Source organism: Gopherus flavomarginatus, chromosome 9 (assembly GCF_025201925.1).
Source record: "Gopherus flavomarginatus isolate rGopFla2 chromosome 9, rGopFla2.mat.asm, whole genome shotgun sequence".
NCBI lineage: Eukaryota > Metazoa > Chordata > Testudines > Testudinidae > Gopherus > Gopherus flavomarginatus.
The window spans coordinates 45,655,906-45,677,196 of NC_066625.1; the positions used below are offsets into that span (position 1 = coordinate 45,655,906).

The following is a 21,291-nucleotide window of genomic DNA, read 5'->3' on the forward strand; positions in this document are numbered from 1 at the left end:
ATGTAAATGAAGAGGAGCAGGGGCAGGAAAAAAGTGTCATTTCAGCTTCCATGACACTGGAAGGAGATGGGGTAACTCAAAGATTCCCTCCTTCTCCTTCACTGCAGAACTGTTACTTTTTGCCTGGGCCATGCAGAGTTTATGTTCATCACATTCTATCCATCCACTTCTCAAAGTGTCATGTGATGAAGCATTCTCTGTTGTCTGTGCTTGCAGATGATGTTTTTACTACTTTAATCCTATATCAGAATCGCTGTGACGAGATGAGTGTCAAAAGTCCTGGGAGGGGAATTCAAATGAATTCCAAATAGAGTGTGATCATTTAGAGTTTAAATCCCAGGTTCCATCTATTGTAAAGCCACTTCTGGCAAGAAGGCTGTTTTTCCCTTATTATGGGGATGCTAGGATACTAAATATTTTGTAAATAACATAACTGACTATGGAGACAGGGATGAGGGAAGCAGGCTTGAATGGATCAGAGGACAATGTGGTGGGAGAATCTCTTGTCCCGGTTCTGAATAATCAGATGTAACCTGCTCCGGAATTTCACTTGACACTTTCTTTGTAATGTATTCTCTCTCTGTGATATGGGTTTCTTTCTTTCCTGAAGGCTGTTTGGTCACCCAATTGGATATTAGTTCAGTTTGATAGGATGTAGCTCAGATTTATTGAAGAATTTAAGAAAATAACCCTTTGCTAAAGTCCTCATTTATGATTTCAGCTTTGCTTTTCCCCTATCCCTCCATGATGACATGGAGAAAGTTGAAGTGCAGTTCTATCAACAGGAGAGAACTCTCTAATTTACTGGACAGGCTAACAAAGAAACAGCAGTGATTTAAAATCTCAACTCAGAAATGGTGAACAACAGCATAATCCCAACTAACTGAAGGAAGTGCATATGATCACAGTGTATTTCAGTTGTTTAAGGCAATATTGTCTCCGAGATCTGGGAAGAGAATTCCATGGTAAGTGGTTTTGAACTAGGCAAAATGCTCATGTGTTTGGTTCCCAAAGCTTTTGTAACCCAGGCCCTGCAGAATATCCTTCCTAGCTAATCCTATGATATGGGAAATGCAACCGTTCATGACACAGATGTTGAGGAAATAGAAGTGGAGTTTTCATCATATTTATCCTTTGTAGGTTCTAAAGATGTGTATAAAATAAAACCAGTGTTGAAAATGTGATATCTTCAGAAAAATAGCCATTTTTTAATAGAATCTCCAGCTCTGCTAACTAACGAATATTCTGATCCAGGCCTGTATCCAGTCCCTTTCCTGGACCTGTGCCACTGAATTAAAGAAAAGCTGGGCATGTTTCAGGAAGCCATTCCTCATTAACACCGCTGAGATTTTAAGTGGTTTTGTAAAGGATTCTACTTCAGAGAAGTGTAACTTAACTCTATCCAAGACCAAGGATTTGGAAAGAGCTGAAGTTGAAAGAGTCCACACCCAGTTCTTAGTTTCCACCCCAGTAAAGGAAGCTATGGTGACCCAAGGAAAATTGTTTGTACAACTCCACTTCCGAGTTCAATGTCCCTCATTACACTTCCCAAGTATGCCAGGGTTAGACTGAGAGCAGTCATCCTTCACTGTTTGGATGCAAAGAGAGAGTGCTTCATAGGACATTCCTTCCCTGTGGATCCCAGACTGGCTGCCTAGCTGGGTAACAAGGACTTTCAGGCTATAGAAATGATGGTAACCAATGAGGCAATGAATTTGTCAGCCTCCAATTTGAGACTTTCGGAGACTTGCATGTTGAGTCCTGATACTATGGTTTTGTGTCTGACGCTGTGGCTACACAATTAAGCTGATGTTGGCACAGCTGCACCAATGTAGCTGCGCTGCTGTAGCACTGCTATTACAGATGCTCTAAGCCAGTGGGAGAGATTTCTCCCATCGGACTTGATTAGTCCAGCCCCCGCAAGCAGCGGTGGCTTTGTTGGCAGGAGAAGCTCTCCCGCTCACGTAGCACTATCTACACAGGGGGTTAGGGCTGTGTAACTACGTTGCTCAGCTGTGTGGATTTTTCACACCCCTAAGCAATATAGTTATCCCGATAAATGTCTTTAATGTAGACTAGAGAGGTTTCTCTTGTGCTTTATGCATTTACATTACTTCTTTACCTCCTCCTACTTTGAAAGTTTAGAAAGTGTGAAAAGAGAGGAATTTTTCTCCATGATGCAAAAGTACCGATATAGAAGACCCCTTCCACCAACACGTATGGCAGAAGAGCCTGAAATATATGAACTCACAGAAGTGGTTGGGTCCTACGTTGGGAGAAATCACAATAAGAACCAGGGTTCAGTTGTTGGCAATGAGGATTAAAAGAAAAGTAACGTATGACAACAATTTGTGATCTTTGAATATGTTGTTGTTACCAATTAAAATGAAATTATAGGTGAAGTTATTGGTTAAAGAGTAAGAGACTGTGTAATAATCTGAATTATTTTGGAAAACTGAAAGTTGTCTTGTTTTTGTTAGTTGTACAGTAAATGATGGGTAATCTTGAAAAGTTAATTTGATTTAATTTACCCTGGTTCTTCAACTGTTGCTACAGCTCTAGTACCCATCAATACAAAGACTGAGAGAAATGGAGAGTTCCAACCATTGTCCTTTTAGTAGCTTATTGTTCTTCCCTCTGTTTTTTGTGCTGGCCTTTCTCTTCTATCATTTTCTGCCTTTTTTTAGTTGGTAACAGTTGGTTTCCATCACTCAAGTTTGTTTAAATCTCTATCAGTTGTTAAATAATTTTTTTGCTTGTTCAATAACTGTACGCAAGTGCTGTGTGAGATACAGTGGCAATGGTCCACAGTAAAACTAGTATCTTGGGATACTTTGGGAGGAGAGGATCTGGGATTTCACTGAGTATCTGGTGATCCGGGCTGGACCCCAGAGGGTGACATACTGAAGGAACTCAGGGGTTAGGGTGGCTGCTGTAGCTCAGAGGAGAGTCCTTGAGTTCCAGCAGGCTGGTGCGTTTGGTCACTAACATCCAGCTGCCAAATGCAAAACTCCCTCTTCCTTGTGGCAGGTGACAGAAAGGAGACTCACAGTCCTCAGTACCCTGAGAAAGGTCACAATGTGTCTCTATGTTGACCCACCTGTCAAATTCACACAGGGAAAGCACAAAACTCTGCCCTATGAAATCATGGAACGTGTGCTCTTCGCTCTGTGAAAGCATGTAAAGAATCCAAGCGCTGGAGGACAGGGTTTGGGTCTAGAGTGACCTAGACAAATTGGAGGATTGGGCCAAAAGAAATCTGCGGAGGTTCAACAAGGAAAAGTGCAGAGTCCTGCACTTAGGATGGAAGAATCCCATGCACTGCCACAGACTGGGGACTGACTGAGTGAGGGGGGATTTGATAGGAGCCTTCAACTACCTGAAAGAGCAGCACTGTGGGCTTTCTCCTGGCCACTTTTGCTGGGCTGGGCAGGCATCGCAGAGGCCTTTCTAGAAGAGAATTGGGAACTGAGTTAGAAAAACCAATGTGAAAACTAGAACCTCAGGTTTAGACTCATTTATTTTTAATATTAAATCTTCAATTCTAGTGTCACAGTCAATACAATTGCTTCAGCCTGATAGTTGCCCAAAGGGAAACTTAACTTCTCTGCAAAGGGAGTGGAGAGAAAACACTTTTCAGAGGCCAAGAGAGACAAGGTGGGTGAGGGTACGCGTTTGCCGAGGACCAATCTCCTTTGGTGAAAGAGATAAGCTTTGGAGCTCACCCAGTACCCTGCTTCAGTTCTGTGTAGCCTGAAAGGTCGTCTCTTTCCTAAACAGCAGTTAGAACATAAGAACACCCATACTGAGTCAGACCAGTTCATCTAGCCCACTGTCCAGTCTTCTGAAAATGACCAATGTCAGGCACCCCAGAGGACCCCTGGGACCAACATAGATACAACTCCACTGCAACCAAGGTTAAAAGTCAATGCACATGGAAGAAGCATCTTGTGTTTCATTCCTTATATGCTAGTCCCATTGTGTTGCCATCTCCTTTTCTTCCTTTCTGTTAAAAGCTTTGGTGTTTTGCACAGAAACATTATTTCCCCAGGAGAGACCCAGGAGTGGTGGCTGCATTCCTGTACCAAACAATCACTAGAAGGGGGCAGATAAAGGCCTTTAGGATGAAGCGTCTGTCACTGTCAAAAGATCATCTCCCTCCTGCAGGTCACTGGCAGCCTGAATTTGTTCCTTATACTCCCAGAGTCTGGGGGCTGGAATCAGCACTACCCAGCCCCTCCATGTGTAGCAGGAACAAACACAAACCTGGTCTTTAAAACAAGCTGTCCCCTTCCTTCTCAGGGAAGATTTTTCTATGAGTGAAGTTGAGTTTCAGTTCCCCTCTTCTGGGGTCGGGCCAGCTCCCAATGAGTTCTGTTTTCACCTTTGCCTCTTTCAGTCACTCTGTTATGGTAATGCTGCTCCCAGCTGTCAGGTAGCTTCCAGCCCATCCAGCCTGCTCACTAACTCTGTGGTCAGGTGTCACCCCCTTTGCCAGCACACCAAGCCTGTAGGAAAGTTACTCCTGCCAGATGCATTGGTGGTATAGTGGTGCGCATAGGTGCTTTCCAAGCAGTAGGTCTGGGTTTGATTCCAAGCCAATGCAATAATGGATTTTCCTCTTCTGGAAGTGGTTTAATTTCAATCACGTGATCAATAGAATGAGACAATAAGTGTTTCAAAGTCCAGCAGATCTTACAGGATGGAGGCATACAAGGAGCTGGAATGTTTTCATCTGAGAAAGACAGAACACTTGGAAACCTGCATCTCCCATCCCCTGGCCTTCCGTGTTATGATTCCAGCTGCATGAGCTGTTTGTATGATGTTCCGGCATGATGGGGAAATAAAGTTTTGTGTCAGTTTTTGCTCCTGTTGATTTCTTTGCAGTTACAATTATAATGACATGAACAAAAGGGAGGCAAAATAAAAATAATCCCCAAATTGCAATATAGGTGGGGAAAGAGAAGATCACGGTTAAGCCAAACACGTCAACATAAAAATTAATACTAAAAGGGGAGGGGGAAGAGATCAGGTATGTGGAGATCCCCTTGATATTTGAACTCAGATTGTTAGAATCAAAGTTCAGACTTGACACTGGAAAACCTGCAACTACCAGTCTCTCTGAACACTTCTGATGAGCAAGATCGAGTTGGGACACCGGTTCTGCTTCAATCATTTATTATCTCTTTGTTCTCTCTTTCTTCTCCCCCCAATTCCTCGTCTCCAATCTCTCTGCCTTTCTCCTGTTGCTCCCTCTCCTCCTGCCTCTCCCCAGTGGAAGTGACTCACAGGGCTTCTCCCCTGGTAGCTGGAGCTCATTTTCAATCAAATAAATCAAAACGCTTCCACCTGCAAGTGGATTTAGCCCAGGACCCTCAGAGTCAGCAGCTGTTACCTCCCCAGCTCTCTGGTCAGGTGTCCTAGCACTTAAAGCCTCCTGTTTGGATCCTAAAATAGCATTTTTGCAGCAGGGGGCTGAAATTTTGGACCAGACATTGTAGCTCCACTGTTATTTTATTGAATTGCTTCAAAACAGCAAGCGTAGAAAGTCTCCTAAGTGCCAGGCTCTCTGCCATGGAAACAGCTGCCCCTGCTCTTCAGGAGTCTGTGTGTTCCACCCAGCAATGTACAAACCTGCTCCGAGCTGAAGGGGGGTCAGACAGTGACAATAACGCAAATCTTCAGACTATTAACTCAAGTCCCTTCCTTTCTTGAACCTGAGACGTGTCAGTCACCTGTTAGCCATGGTGTTAACTTCATCTTTAAATACCTCTCAGGACATCGAACAGAGAGAGTGAATCCTGCCCCCGTGGCTCCCTGTTGAGGTGTTTTACCGTATCTGCCCCTGGCGACTGTCTGGTTTTATACTCTTAGAGCTTTTTCTCTTCAAACTCCTTATCCCAATCTATGGGCCACCGCCGCATTTCAGAGTTTAGAATTTACTCTCATATCCCTCGTATGGCGCTTTCCATGTGAATGAGACAAAGCAATGTGGAAAGCTCCGTGGCTAATGAAAACCGGTGCTTTGGGTGATGCCTGAACTCATAACCCCAGCAGTGCGCCTCCCTCACTAGCCAGTTGTATCCCTGTAGGTGCTGCTCAGACAAGCTTGGGAAGTAGGCAGTTACCTGAGTCTGTGTTTAACAAAGTTGGTGGCTAAGTGAAAGGCTGATGATTTAAACCCTGGTGAAGATAGAAGCGCTTGGCTTTTTTGTGAAGAGAATCCAGTACATTTTAACAGGCAGAAGATGCCTCAATTCTAGTCTAGTCTCACTGGGCAAGCATAAGGAGCAATTTCACCAGATGTGTTGGTGGTATAGTGGTGAGCATAGCTGCATTCCGAACAGTTGAGCTGGCTTCATTTCCTAGCTACCACACTGAGATGCTGTTCTCTTAGCTGGAAACTAGTTTAATTTCAGTCACATTGTACCAGTTTATCAATGGAATGAGAGAATCAATGTCCTGCAGGTCATTAAACACCCAGGGAAGGAAGAAAGGGGCAGGACTATACTGTAAGCCGGTGGAGTCACCCTGGTATTAGAATGTTTGAGGGTTTTTTCCCCTTACTTCCCTCACCCTTTTAGACTCAGAGCATTTAAGGTTAGAAGGGACCAGTGTGATCATCTAGTCTGACCTGCTGCACCTTGCGGGCCAAAAGAGTGCAGCACCCATTCCTGTAATAGACCCGGGAAAGGAGGCAGCTCTATGCTCTGCCATTACTCCAGGCAGCGCATGGAAGCCCTCTGCCCCCCTACCCCCAATGGGTGTGCAGAGATGTGCCAGCAGCACTAAGGTGGCTCCCTGCCCACTCTGCCTCTGTCCCTCCATGCCGCTCCCAGAAGTGTCTGACATGTCCCAGCATCCCCTGGGGTGGGAGGAGTGTCTCCATGTGCTACCTCTGCCCCGAGAACCAACTCCACAGCTCCCATTGGCCAGGAACTGCAGCCAATGGGAGCTCTGGGGGCCACGCCTGCAGGCAGCGGCACATGGAGACACACTGTCCCCGCTGACCTGGGAGCTGCTGTCACAGGGTTGTGTGTACCTTTCACTTTGGGAGTTGCAGTGCCTGGAGTAAGCACCACCCCTCCTACACCTCAACCCCCGAGCAGAAAGCCTGCACCCCGCACCCAAATTTCCTCCCAGAGCTTTGCTTGTCTTACTTTCACCCAGAACCATCCTTCCTCTCCTGGGTTGCAAGTAGCCATCCCTGGGAAGCCAAGAGGCAGGCACAGGATCCTACCTCCCAGCAGTCAACCGCACCTCCCCAGACTTTGCAGAATGAATGGTGGTGCTCTACTAACCCCACTTAGCCGCACTGAGGGACTTAGCTTCTGCCCTGCCTTCCTCAGTTCGACTTTCCTCTTTTGCCCCATTCTTGCCTCTCTTCCTCCTTTGGCAAGTCACACAAAGGAGGACAGCAGAAAGAGCCGGCCTCCACCAGCCAACCTCCCAGGGCAGAGGACACCAAGCCACAAGGCTCCAAAAGGTGACTGGCCCAGATCCTCTAGCTTTCCTCGGCTGATGCCAAGGCTCTTTCTAAGCTCACTTCCCCACCCTCTGTCCTGCAAGGGTGGGGTTTATCACAGGTACATGCCAGTGGCAGCAGTAGGAACTTTGTTAGACAGCCAGGGAAGACTAAGCAATTTTGTTTCTGCCTGGTTTTGAACCAGGAATCTTTTCTGTGGCAGGCAAACGTGACAACCCCTACACTACAGAAACTCTGTCAGAAAGCTCTGCCCCTCCCTTCATAAGAGTATAAGAATAGCTATACTAGGTCAGACCAAAGGTCCATCCAGCCCAGTGTTTGGCTGCCAACAGTGGCCAATGCCAGGTGCCTCAGAGGGCGTGAACCTAACAGGCAATGATCAAGTGAACTCTCTTCTGCCATCCATCTCCATCCTCTGACAAATAGAGGCTAGGGACACCATTCCTTACCCATCCTGGCTAATAGCCTTTCATGGACTTAACCTCCATTAATTTATCTAGTTCTCTTTTAAACCCTCTTATAGTCCCAGCCTTCACAACCTCCTCAGGCAAGGAGTTCAACATGTTGACTGTGCACTGTGTGAAGAAGAATTTCCTTTTATTTGGTTAAAGCCTGCTGTACATTAATTTCATTTGGTGGCCCCTAGTTCTTATATTATGGGAACAAGTAAATAATTTTTCCTTATTCACTTTCTCCTCATCATTCATGTTTTATATACCTTTATCCTATCCCCCTTAGTCTCCTCTTTTCCAAAATGAAAAGTCCTAGTCTCTTTAATCTCTCCTCATATGGGACCCATTCCAAACCCTAATCATTTTAGTTGCCCTTCTCTGAACCTTTTCTAGTGCCAGTATATCTTTTTTGAAATGAGGAGACCACATCTATACACAGTATTCTAGATTTGGTGTACCATGGATTTATATAAGGACAAATATTCTCTATCTTATTCTCTATCCCTTTTTAAATGATTCCTAACATCCTGTTTGCTTTTTTGACTGCTGCTGAACACTGCATGGTCATCTTCAGAGAACTATCAACGATGACTCCAAGATATCTTTCCTGATTAACTGTAACTAAATTAGCCCCCATCATATTGTATGTATAGTTGGGGTTATTTTTCCCAATGTGCATTACTTTACATTTATCCACATTACATCTCATTTGCCATTTTTTTGCCCAGTCACTTAGTTTTGTGAGGTCTCTTTGAAATACTTTCACAGTCTGCATTGGTCTTAACTATCTTGAGCAGTTTAGTATCATCTGCAAACTTTGCCACCTCACTGTTTACCCCTTTCTCCAGATCATTTATGACTAAGTTGAATAGGATTGGTCCTAGGACTCACCATTGGGCAACACCACTAGTTACCTCTCTCCATTCTGAACACATCGATGGGCGAACCTGGAGAAAGTGATGGCAGCCCTTCGATAGGTCAGCTGGCAGAGCAAAGGACTGGAGCTGGAACTCAGGAAGTCATCCTTACGTTGTCCGTCTGACTTCAGCTTGAAGGAGAGCTTCTTTTTCTTCCCCTTGCTGAGAAAGAGCAGGAGAAGAAAGAAAGATCAGGTGAGTAAACTCTTGCTTGGGAGCCACCCACTGAAAATGTAAAAACAAAAAAGTAAAGCCATAAAAGACTTCAAAGCCCACCAGGCCCAACCTCTCTTCTAATATGGCAGAAAAGCCACACATCTCCTGTCTAGGTAGGGACATCCTATTGCCCCACAAGAAGTGGAAGGTCATGTTCGTCCTCAGCAGCACTCGTGGAGCAGGGGGAAATACATGGGTGAAGAAATTCCCTGTAGCCGAAAGATAGGTCTTAAGCATCACAGCTTTGTAGGTAATTACAAGGTCCACTTACACCACCGGCTGAGCCATTCCTCAGAGGCCAGCAACTACTTCTCCCAGTTTGCGTTCCTCACCATGTACCCAACTAAATGCTAGAAGGCCCAGCTCATCAACCTGCCCACTCTTGCAGCCCTCCTCTTCCATGCAGACTGATGGGGGGAGTATTGAGCCTCCCTCTCTTAGGCCCTACAGCATTCCTGGGAAACACCAACACGGCCCGAATGACTTTGGGCCAGTTGGTCAACCAATAGGGCTGCCTCCTAGGCCAGGCTGCAGTCCAGTTTCAGAACTCAGAGGAAATGGAGCTCCCATCCCTACCTACTGGACTTCAGTCATGGCCAGCCTTCTGGATCAAACATCCCCTCTTGTGCTCAAGTCACAACAGCTAGCAGGCAAAAGACAGGCTTTCATATCATTTGAGAGAGCAAGACAGAGCCTTGGAAGACCCAGCAGGATTAGGTCACACAGGAATTGTCCTCAGATCCTACTGAGACTTCAACTCAGATTGCAGGATTCAAAGTCCTGAGGGCTGCTCTTACACCATGGGACCAATAGGGAAGACCCAGATCTCTGCTGAGTTCTGGTGTGGATGACCCTGCGGGTGCAGCCCTGCATTTGCTCACCAAGTTGGCATGTAACAGTTTGCTGCACTCCTAGAGGCCTTTCTTAATCCAGACTGAGAGGCCAGTGGGCATGTGAGGAAGTTGCCCCTTCCGTCCTAGGCAGTACATGGCCCTTTTTTAGGAAAGACCAAGTTCTGGAGGATAAAAAACTGTTGTGAAATTACATCCTGAAGAGATGACTTTTTCAGGTTTTGGAGGAGTACCATACAGGGAAATGTCCCCTCTTCACCTGACCAGGGACTTGAAGCCTGGACCCTCAGATTAAAAGTCTGATGCACTACCAACTGAGCTAGCCAGGCTCACAGGAAAAGGTGCGAGTTTGATGCAGAAGAGAAACAAGTCAAGAAAAGAGGGCAGAAAATTTGCTACTCTTGCTTCTTTAGCAGCCCTAGGCCCATCTTGCTCCTCCATCCGGTGCCCAGAGACATTCTTCTTTTTTTAGTTAAATATCAGATCCAGGAGAAAACACAGTTATACAAAGCAAAATAAAATTGACCTATCTCATGCAGTGGTACATTGACCTCTATTCAGACTGAGGCTAAGGGAGGGCCTCGCTTCCAGTTCAAACATGCCCTCTTGTGCAAGTCACAACAGCTAGCAGGCAAGAGACAGGCTACCATGTCATTGGAAAGAGCAAGATGAAGCTTTGGAAATCCCAGGATAATTAGCTGGCAATGAAAAGACCCCTACGTTCTAGTGGGGATTGAACTTTGATTTCAAAAATCGTAGTTCTGAACACCAACCTTTACACCATGGGACCAGCTAAGCATGTGTGACTTTTGGCATGAAAGACTCTGTGGGGACAATTTTTTCTGTCAGGAAATACCCAGTGGGAACATGCCTTTCTAGCCCTACATTTGCTCAAAAAATCAGCAAACAGCACTTTGTTGCAGGCCCAGATGCTTCTCTTCCTCCAGACTGCAATGCCAGTGGACAAGTGAGGAAGTAGCACCTTCAGTCCCAAGCAGTAAAGGGCCCTTCCTAGGAAAGGCCAAGTTCTGAAAAGGAAAAACTGAAGTCGAAGAGAGTCCTCAAGAGATGCCTTCTGAATATCTTGAGGGATTGTCCTAATACCTGACCAGGGACTTGAACCCTGGACCCTCAGCCTAAAAGTCTGATGTTTTACCAACTGAGCAAATTTCATGCAGAAGAGAAACTAGTCAGAAAATGAGGGCAGGAAACAATACAGAAAACCTGATGCTTTCACTCTTTCAGCAGTCCTAGCCCCAGCCTACTCCTCCATCCAGCGCCCTGAGGCCTTATTCTTTTTTTAGTTAAATAGCAAATCCAGGAGGAAACACAGTTATACAAAGCAAAACGAAATCACAAACAGAAATGTCATTGGAAATACAAAAATTAAAAAGGAAAATGCAATTCCCATCACTTTATCATGTCTGGGCCATTCCTGTATCGAGAGCACCTGCTAAGGGCCCTGTGTGCTTACGAGAAACCTGGAGAAACTCATACCACAGCCTGAACATGAAACTCAACTACTCCCAGGTGCTGCAGTAAAACCCTTTCCCTGCTATGACATTGCACTCCATATGATTTTATTAAAATATGCTAATAAGTGTGAATATAATGTAACTGGAGTATGCTTTATGCATGTAAGGTAGCATTACAAAGTTTATAATCGACTGTGTGTGTTCATCATATTTGTATGAACCGATCATTCTTGTATCTGAAACTAGAAATATGAACAATAACTCTGAGGTCCTGTTGTAATGATGCAAAGTGTGGGCCATTAATAGTGGTTTGGACTCTTGATGGCTCCCATTAACCAGGACAATTGACTGTAGATGGCTCTGTCCTGCACCATCTGTGAGTCAGGCCAGGAAGAATGAAGGCTTGGGGTCTCACAGGACATGTGAGCATGTCACCTGGTACAGGAATCCATCTTAAACCTGGGGCTTTCCCCCAGGAGACAGACAAAAGATTCCTGCCTTGTACCAAAGTTATATAAGGGGGTAGAACAGAAGAAAGGTGGTTGCAGTCATAAGAAATCCCCTAGCTACCACCTGAGCTGGAACAAGGATTAAGCCAGGTGAAAAGATTGGGCCCAGACTAGAAATAAGCCTAGTCTGCAAAAGAAGCTTATTGGAAGATCTCTGAGGGTGAGATTTTATCAGTATTGAATTTCCTATTGTATTAGGCTTAGACTTGCATGTTTCATATATTTTGCTCTATGGAGAATACAAACTCCATAGAGAAGGAAAAGTTAATGCCTTAGAAGAGTCTCTGTGTATGTGTGTTAGATGGGTGCGAGGGTGCCTAGAAAACACTGTCCTGTAGTTTCTTCTCTCTTATTTCCATTAGAAAATTTGAAGCGGGGAGCAAAAACCATTGTCTTCTGAGAGGCTTGAACTCAAAAACCTTCAGATTATGAAACTGAGACACTACCAGCTGTGCTAGGAATGTTTAGAAAAGAGCTCGACTCAATGCATATAGATTCTACAGACGTGACCGAGCCGGGGTGCACTGGAAGACGCAGGGAGATATGGTGCCCAGACACCTTTCCTGGCAGCTAATAGATCAATTTTCTCTGACAGTGAACAATCTACTGGACTTCATGGCAGCAGAGGGTGGATATTTCCAAGCTAAGCACCCACTTCAACATTTCAGAACTTATTCTCCTTTTCCTAGTAGGGTACTTTCCATGTGAATTGGGCAAAAAAAGTTGGGGAAGCTACAGGGGTAATAGAAACCAGCATTTAAAGTAAGGCTTGAACTTATAACCCCAGCATTAGTCCCTTCTTTACTAACCAGTAGCACCACTGCAGGTGATTCTGAGAAAGAGCTGGGAAGCAGGCAGTTATCAGTCTCTGTGGTTCACACCTTTGCCTGGAAATTAAAAGGCTGCTGGTTCAAACCTAACTAAAGATGTGACTCTTCAGCAATGAGACTCCAGGATATTTTAACAGGACCAAAATCTCCTCATTTCTGGTTTAGCCCCATTTGACCCCTTCTGCCCGTCTTCTCTCCAGCACCATCTCTTCCCTTCCCCATTAGGGCCATACAGAGAGGATCCCCACTCACTGTGAAGTTCCCTTTTCTCCTTCACAGAGGGCTTTAATGCCCCTTATCTCACTCAAGCTCACAACTGCCCAGAGTTCAAGAACTGTCCCTGTTCCCATTGGATAGATGAGGGGAGCCTGAGGTCCAGAGAAGGGAAGTGACCTACCCAACGGCCTACAAAGCAAAGCAGTGGCAGAGCCAGAAAGAAAAGCCACCAGTTCCGACTCCTGTTCTAATGGACAACAAACCCCCCAGAGGCAGGGACAGAGCCCAGGAATCAAGATGGTGGGGAAATGTCATTCAAACTGTTTCTGTCAGAAAATCCCATTCAGACTAAACCAGTTTGTTTCTCGAAATCAAAACAAGTGGGATAAAAGTTCTTTGCAAAAATATTTTGTTGCAAAACAAAAACATCTCCTGTTTGTCACAGTGTGTTAAATTGTCTCCTCGCACACAAAGAGGAGACACTTGGATCTCAAACATTACATAAGATGCTTCAGTCTGAGCTAAGTCGTAGCTGCTCTTAACAATTTCAAAATAAAAACGTACAAATCAAATAGACTATTTCAGCTAATCTATTATATCATAATCTGCTCTGAGTAAACGTGATAGGACACCTCATATTATGCACTACTTATAGTGATACTCTCCAATGGATCCCCATCCTCCACCCACCGTGAAGTAGGTAGGAGTGGATCATTATTATTTCTACTTGAAAGAGGGAGAAGCTAAGGATGAGAAAGGAGAATTGACTTGCCTTAGAACACCCAGCCAGCGAGTGGCAGAGTTGGGAATAAGACACAAGAGCCCTGATTTTCAAACTAACCATCGGAACTTGAATTTCATCCATTGAATGACCTTAAAGTGCTCTCAGATGAGCTCCAGACAGACAACAGTGACAGAATTATTCAGCAAGTATTTGAGAACGGCAATGTTAGAGAGAATCATCAACTGCTCAGAGACCATTAATGCAGAGAAGCAGCAAAATTTGTCAAACATAGAACTGGTTCTGACTTATTTCCTTGGTCTTAAAAAAGAACAAGGACCTGAGTTTCCTCCCTGTCAATAACCCCCTGCTCAGCCAATCAGGGTAGAGACTGAGGACCGGATGCTGAGGGTTCTCAGCAGAGAGCACAAAGGATGCCCTAGGTCACCTGTGGGGATCACTGTCCGAGCACTATTTCAGCCCCACAGTTTTGGATGGACCGCCCACATTGGGAGCTGCAGAGCACTCGCCCGCAACACACACACACACACACAAACACACACACACACACACATCCTGGTGTTGGGAGGGGAACAGGAGAAAGGACAAAAGAAGCAAGAGACGAAGAGAAAGGAGGGAGGGATTGTGGAAAAGGTGGAACAAAAAGGACAAACCCTAGTGTCCCCAGTGATTCTAAGGGACAAAATCCCAGGTGTGGAATAAAATTCTGCCTCCTTAAGCTCGTGTTTTCAATGCCTAGAATTCAACTCTCACCAGATGGATCAGACTCAACAGGTTTCAAACCTCCAGGAGGCTCTTACCTTCTATACAGGGACGGCTGTTTTCAAGTAAAATCACTACAAGGGAAGGAGAAAAATCGAAACAGGTTCCTCCTGGCGCTCATGTCCATGAACCCTAATACTCTCTAAGTCCTCAAAGAGAGACCTGGAGAAGGAGACTTGCTGAAGCAAAGCCACAGGAGTCTCTGAGGTTTCCCTGGCCCCTCGCCCCTCTCCTGCCTGGCTGATGTCAGCATCTCTCTGTGAGGTCACTACGTCCCCATCTCCTTTGACCAATAGTCTGAGGTCCTGCAAAAGGGCTTTGTGATGTCACTGCCACACCCCTCCCTTGCTGTGCTAATGTCCTGCCCCTGGCCAGGCACTTTGGAGGTTTGAGCTACTCCCTGTGGATCACTCCACTCAAGGAGCATTCGTTCTAGGAAGCAAGCCGGCTAGACAGGAAAACATCAGATGCTGCTCCCAATGTTATGCTCAGTTTTTCAGAAATTAGTCGACTTTCTGGCCAGAAGAGACCATTAGAGCATCTAATCTGACCCCCTGCATATCACAGGCCTCTTGTATGACACAAGAGCTACTTTTGGGGCAAACCCATTCCAGAAAGGCATCAGGACATGGTGAATCCACCGGTTTCCTTGGTAGCTTGTTCCTGTAGTGAATCATCCTCACTGTTGAATATTTGTGCCTTAGTTGTAATATGAATTTGTCTCTTTTCACCTTCCAGCCGTTGGGTCTTGTTATGCATTTCTCTGCTCCATTAAAAAGCCCTCTAACACTCAATCTTTTCTCTCCATTAAGGCACTTCAACACTTCAATGAAGTCACCTTTCAATCTTCTTTTGATAAGCTAAACAGACTGAGCTCTTTCAATAGCTCACTAGAAGGCATTTTTCTCCAGCTCTCAGAACATTTGGTGGCTCTTTGCTGCCCCAGCTCCAATTTCACAACATCTTTTTCAACCGAGGACTTCAAAACTGGAAGCAGTATTCCAATATCAGTCTCACTGATGCCATGTCACCTCCTGTGACGTTATTGACATAATCTGTAACTGTATAGATCACCGTTGTGACCACTGTTCTATATTTGCAGTCAATATTGTAGAAAGGTAGTTTTGTAAGGGGTCTATGGAGAGGTTCTGATTGGCTAATTATAATGATGCTATCTCTAGATGTGTATCATTTTTGTAGTCGACGTTATGAATATTGGTTCTATGCTGTCCATATTTCGAACTCGTGCTCTGCTTCTGGGGAACACTCTAGACAAGTTGGTGTCAGTTCTGCTTAGCCTGCTTGATGGCCCACTAAGGACCATCAGCTATACAATCGACCCATTGAGAGAAGGCAGATACACCTTGTGACTCAGCAAGGTATGCAGGGACCTGCCTGTGGACAGAACTCAAAGGTTTTTTTATGCCACATGCTGGATAGAGTGTCCTTGGGACAAAGAAAGCAAATACAACATGGCAAGAGACTATAAAAGTCTCATGCCTCGTCTCCATCTTGTCTTCAGTCCTGCTTCATACCTCTGGAGGGACTTTGCTACAAACTGAAACTCTATACAAAGGACTGAATGACCCATCCCATCTGTGGATGGACTCCAGAGACTTGATGTGAACCTGCAGTTTATTCCATAGCTGCTACAGGCCTGAACCAAGAGCTTTGCCATTACTTCATGTGAAGGATTAAAAATCTATTTGCTGTTTATATAGCAACCTGGTGCGTGGATTGTGCCAGCTCTTTTCCAGACTCAAAGTCCAGAGTATGGTCAAGGATTAGAGGCCTAGCAAATAGTGATAAGCTAAGAGAAACCTGGGGTAAACAGAAAGCCTTGCTTGCTAAGATAGGCCTGGTCAGCAAATTGCCAGGTGTTGGAGCTAAGAACTAAAGAATTGTGTCTTATTCAGAGTTGCAGATTGAACAAAGAATCCCTGTTCCTGTTGTGTTTGTTTCTTCTGTAGGGAGACGTTCTTCCCAGAGATCAAACTTTGAGTTTATGAAAAGTTGTCACATGTCAGTATAAGATATGTCATCCTTCCACGTCCCTTCCCAGGGACAAATGCCTGCCTTTAGACACACAGAAAACAATCTTTATTGCCATATACTTTCACTGTTTCTTTGCTTTAACCCACAGGAATGTACCTTTTGGACAATCAAAGGAGTTGCTCCATTTCTATGGACCCCAAATCAGAATTCAACATAGATATTTTATACTAACAACATTTTATCAAAGTATTAATGAAATGTTAACTTGCTAACTTGAGACCATGGGTGGAGACATTATGTAATCTGTTAACTATTGGCTAATGTGCTTATCTTGTCTTGCTGCAAAACCTATCCCTGGGTGTGGAACTGCCTACCCAGTCACTTTCCCCTGCTCGTGGAAAACCTATATATTCTATTGTAATTAATTAATTAAAAATGTCTCTGAGCCTAATAAGCAAGGTGACACTCCGCCAGCACTGTGTGTAATAAACTCCTATTTTTTACCTCTACTTGGTGTAGATTTCTGTCTTTCTCGGACACCTGCTGAATAAAGAGAAGATTCAGGATCCAGTCTGGCTGAATGTGTGTCCTCTCTGCACAGCTTGGTGACCTTTTGAGGAAATGGAGAAGACTGCCTTTGCTTAGCTGTACATTGCTTGCAAAAGAAACAGGTCTTTTTGGTGACAAGTGTTGAAAGGAGGCACTAGACAAATGTGGAGACAGGAAAAATGTCCCCCAACAGAACTGGTATCTGTGGATGCTGAAGTCACAACACAGAGCACTAAACACTATTTGAGAACGGCTGGTGTCAGAAGCATCTCTACGAAAGCCTTTTCCCACCAGCAGGGGCCTCTGTATGCACAGAACTCCTGGTAGCGTGATGGCTGCAGGCAGCAAAGAACTCTATTTTGGCATCTCTTTGCCTGTTTTGTGGTCAGCATCTGCAGTGCCTGTTAAAAGGTCTCTAGATAGTGATCTTTGGGAAGAGTTGGCTGAAGAGCCTTCCTACTAACCAGGAGAGCCTGGCTTGGCCTGCCAGTTCTTCCTTGCTGAACCTAGTGTGTCTGTTGGCTCCTTTTTTGTATCTCTTTTCAGAAAAAGAAAAGACCTGTCAGCAGAATCCTTCTAAGTGCTTGTTCAAGACAGATAGAGCCTTCCTTGCGGCTAAGTCTTGGTGTAATAGCGCACGTGGTGCCTCTTGCTGGCCATCCTGGTAATTAGTTCTGGTTCACCGGGGTGCCTTCATCTAGTGGCATCTGGCTGCATCTGTTTTATCATTAGGACCCATGTCGCTCTCAGGACTTCAGTGTCCTCTTATGGACACAGCCCTCTGGCTGTGCCCCACTCAGTTCTCTCCCCCTTTCCCAGGGGCAGCTGTTCTCTACCCAGACACTTGCCTCTGTGGTCGGCTGCAGTCCAGGGTGTAGCCATCTGTGTCAGCCGCTACAGAGGCAAAAGTGGTGAACCTCCAACCCTGCATCTGTTTCCCTGGACCACTTCCCCACAGCCCCAGCACCTTCCTCTGCCTTTGTATCAGGGCCTCAGTCTGGCAGTACTCAGCCAGAAGGTCACTCATGCACCCCTTACCCACCCAGCACTACTCTGAGCATGGTGCCCACCCTTCCCCTTCCCCTTCCCCTTCCCCTGCCAAACCTCCCTCCTCAAACTCCAATCAGTGACTGACTCTTGCTGTGCCGAGCAGCCCTTTATATATGGGCTGCTCCAGCAAGCCTTCTCCTGCTTGGATCTCCCAATAAGCCCTTTCCTGATAGGCTGGGTTCTGTGCAGCCTCTGCAAGGCTGCCTTAATCGTTCTCCTGCTTGGTTGGGGGCAGACACCTCCGCACACTTGGAAAATGGCAAATGAGAAGTTTAGAGCTGGTGGAAAGGTTACCATAACTGAGAACTGAGCCGAGGTTGCTTTAACTGAAACACAGATCACTAACCGCTATATGATCACAGTGGCTGGCGGGAGAAACACATGTTAGAATCCCTCTGTCATCTCAGCTGTGGCTTTCTGTGCACGGAGAGCCAGACACCTCAAGGTTTTCAGGTCTTGAGGGAAATGTGGAATGTCTGTACTTTAGAATTTGCAGGTGTTGTCCTGGACCATCAAAGGGAACAGTTGCAAACACTTTCTTGAAGTTGGCACCATGGCTTAGCTAGCTAAAGCACCTGTTTAGTAAACGAAAGATCCTGGGTTCAACTCCCAGTGGTGCCTTGGTGTATGGCTTTCGTCTCCACTACTCACATTTTCCTGTGTCTTCCTAAGAAACAGAAGAGACCTCCCTTGGTAGCCAAGTCATTGTTTGCTAAGGAAAAGGCTTCTTTGTAGAGAAGCATTGGAAAGAATCAAATCACATGCCTGGAGTTGATGAAAAGGCTGCTGTGACTGGCATTAGCATGGTGGTTGCTTTGAGTGCAATAGCTGTAACATGAGATCCTGCGCCACATGTCCTTGTGATTCACTGGGGATGTCCACACGCAGATGTCATGTCACCTTTCTTTTGATAGTCACTAATGAAAAATGGAGCAGTTGGGAGAAAAGTCCCAGAGAGTGGCACTGTGGCTAAGCTGGCTGACTCACCTGCCAGGTAAAGTGGAGTTAGGGATGCAGTACCCAGTGGTGCCTTGCCAAATGTGTCCGCTCTTCCCATCTTTTGGTCAATCTTCTGAGGAAACAGAGAAGAGTGCCTCTGCCTTGCAATGCAAATGCTTCCAAAAGAAACCAGTCGTTTTTTCTGACCAGTGTTGGAAGGAGGCACCTAAGAAACATGGAGACAAGAAAAAGGTCATCGTAACTCAACTTGCATCCATGGCTCTTGTGGCCACAACGCAGAGCACTAAGCACTGTATGACCACAGCAAAATCTAAACTTTACACCTTATTACACTAGGCAGTAGTTAGGTCAAGTATTTTTCTCACCCCACTGGATGTTACTCTCCTTAATACATAGAATTCCCCCCTTCATTTTCTCAGGATTCCTGCTGCTTCCAACATATGTAGGGGAGGACAAAGGCAAAAACATGATGCCACAGTCTCCTGTTTTATATCCTTAGTTCAAGTGTCTAGAAGACACTTGCCCAGACGTGTCCAGGTGGGCTCTGCTGAGTCACTAGGTTGGGGAATCCTCCTGGTGTGGTCCTGTGCAACTGAGTCATAGACTTGAGCAGTCCCCACAGTGTTGTGTTTGGGCATCTGTCATTGAACTGGAAATCCCTTAATTACAATTCCTCTGCTGATTCATGGTTGTTGAACTCCCTCCTTGGCAGAGGTGACTAGCAAAATTATAGCATATTTCAGTAACAACCATACAGCAAAATGCATAACTTCATACACCCTCATGCTATACATATTTGGACAGACTAACAGATTTCAGCAGATCATGACTTTTCATGATAACTTACATGGAATGGTTTGTATGACATATCACAGCCATATATGAATGATGAATTTGTGAGCTACAGGGGGCTATTTTGAGGTACTTCATGTCACAAAAGCCTCCAGAGACTGGTCTTTGGGAAGAGCTGGCTGAAGAGCCTTCTGAGTAACTGAGTGATCCTGGCTTGGCCGGCCAGTTTGTGCTTGTGAATTAAACTTGTCCGCTGGGCTCCCTTTTTTTGTGTCTCTTTCACATAAACAGAGCAGAAGTTCTTGGCCAATCCTTGATAGTGCTTGTTCAAGACACAGAGAGCCTCTGTGCTGGGGCAGGGGAAGGGTGCAGGAGGTGGTCAGAGGGGGGTGCTTACCTTGGGCAGCACAGCTCCCAGACTGACCGGCACACACTCCCCTCCTGCAGTGGCTTCTAGGCAGTGGGATCCGGGGGCAGGTCAGCTATGGAGTTTGCACTCAGGGTCGAAGGGATATGCCAGTTGCTTCCAGGAGCAGTGAAGCATGAAGGGAGGGGGCAGAGTGGGCAGGGAGCTGCCTTAGCGCTGCTGGCACATCTCCGTGCGTTGCTTGGGGAGGCATCAGGTCTCTGTGGGCTGCCTGGGGCGGGGCAGTGCCCGAGGGGGCTCAGGCCACCCATTTGCCTCCTCTCTCCAGGCTCCTAGCCCATTTTGCCGGCTGACAGGGATTTTAGGGTGCAGCAGCGCAGGGAGCAGGAAGGGCGAACCACAGTGGCTGCCTCCCCTAGAAGTATTTGCAGTCAGGATTTCCCCCAACAGTGCCCCACAGGGGTCCAGGGTCAGCTCCAGCACAGGCCACACAGGAAGGCTTAATGCTCGAGCTACAGCACATGCTGGGCAGGCTTGAGGCTGGGCTCCCCATGGCAGGAGAGAAGAAGAAGACTCGGCCCCTGGAGGGGCAGGCTGGGCTTCCTGGATCCCATTTGCTCACAGCCAGGGCCCTGCCCCCACTCCCAAGTCGTCCATCGTGCCCCAAGGTCAGCCAGAATGGAGCAGCAGTTTTCACTGCACCAAGTCCACTTATGGCTTACAGGCAACTCCGACTCACCACAGCCCACCATCTTGGCCAGAAAGGAGCCTACTCAGCCTCACCATTGCTTCTTTTCCTTCCACCCAGAACCCCGCTTCTCCTGAGCTGCAAGTAGCCATCCCTGGGATGCCAACAGGCAGCCACAGGGGTCTATCTCCCAGCAGCCAACCGCACCTCCATGGGTTTGGCCCTCAGAAGGGCAGAGGGAGGTGTTTCCTGGATCCCAGTTGCTCACAGCCAGCCCAGTCTCCACATCTAAAACCATCAGTCATGCCCCCAGGTTGGCATAAAGGAGCAGCCATTCTCCACTTGGACTCAGCATTGCTTGTTTTCCTTTGACCCAGAACCCCCCTTCTTCTCCTGGGATGCAAGTAGCCATCCCTGGGAAGCCAAGAGGCAGG

At 46.2% G+C, this 21,291-nt stretch overlaps 1 protein-coding gene and 1 non-coding gene across 3 annotated transcripts in view; both read right to left on the bottom strand.

Moving 5' to 3' along the window:
* The window catches only part of LOC127058385 (zinc finger protein 30-like), a 338,295-nt gene that overhangs the window by 96,737 nt on the left and 220,267 nt on the right, over positions 1–21,291 (bottom strand). The window lies entirely within an intron of this gene.
* Positions 10,179–10,251, bottom strand: TRNAK-UUU (transfer RNA lysine (anticodon UUU)). The gene has a single exon. It is a non-coding gene; the product is annotated as a tRNA-Lys (tRNA).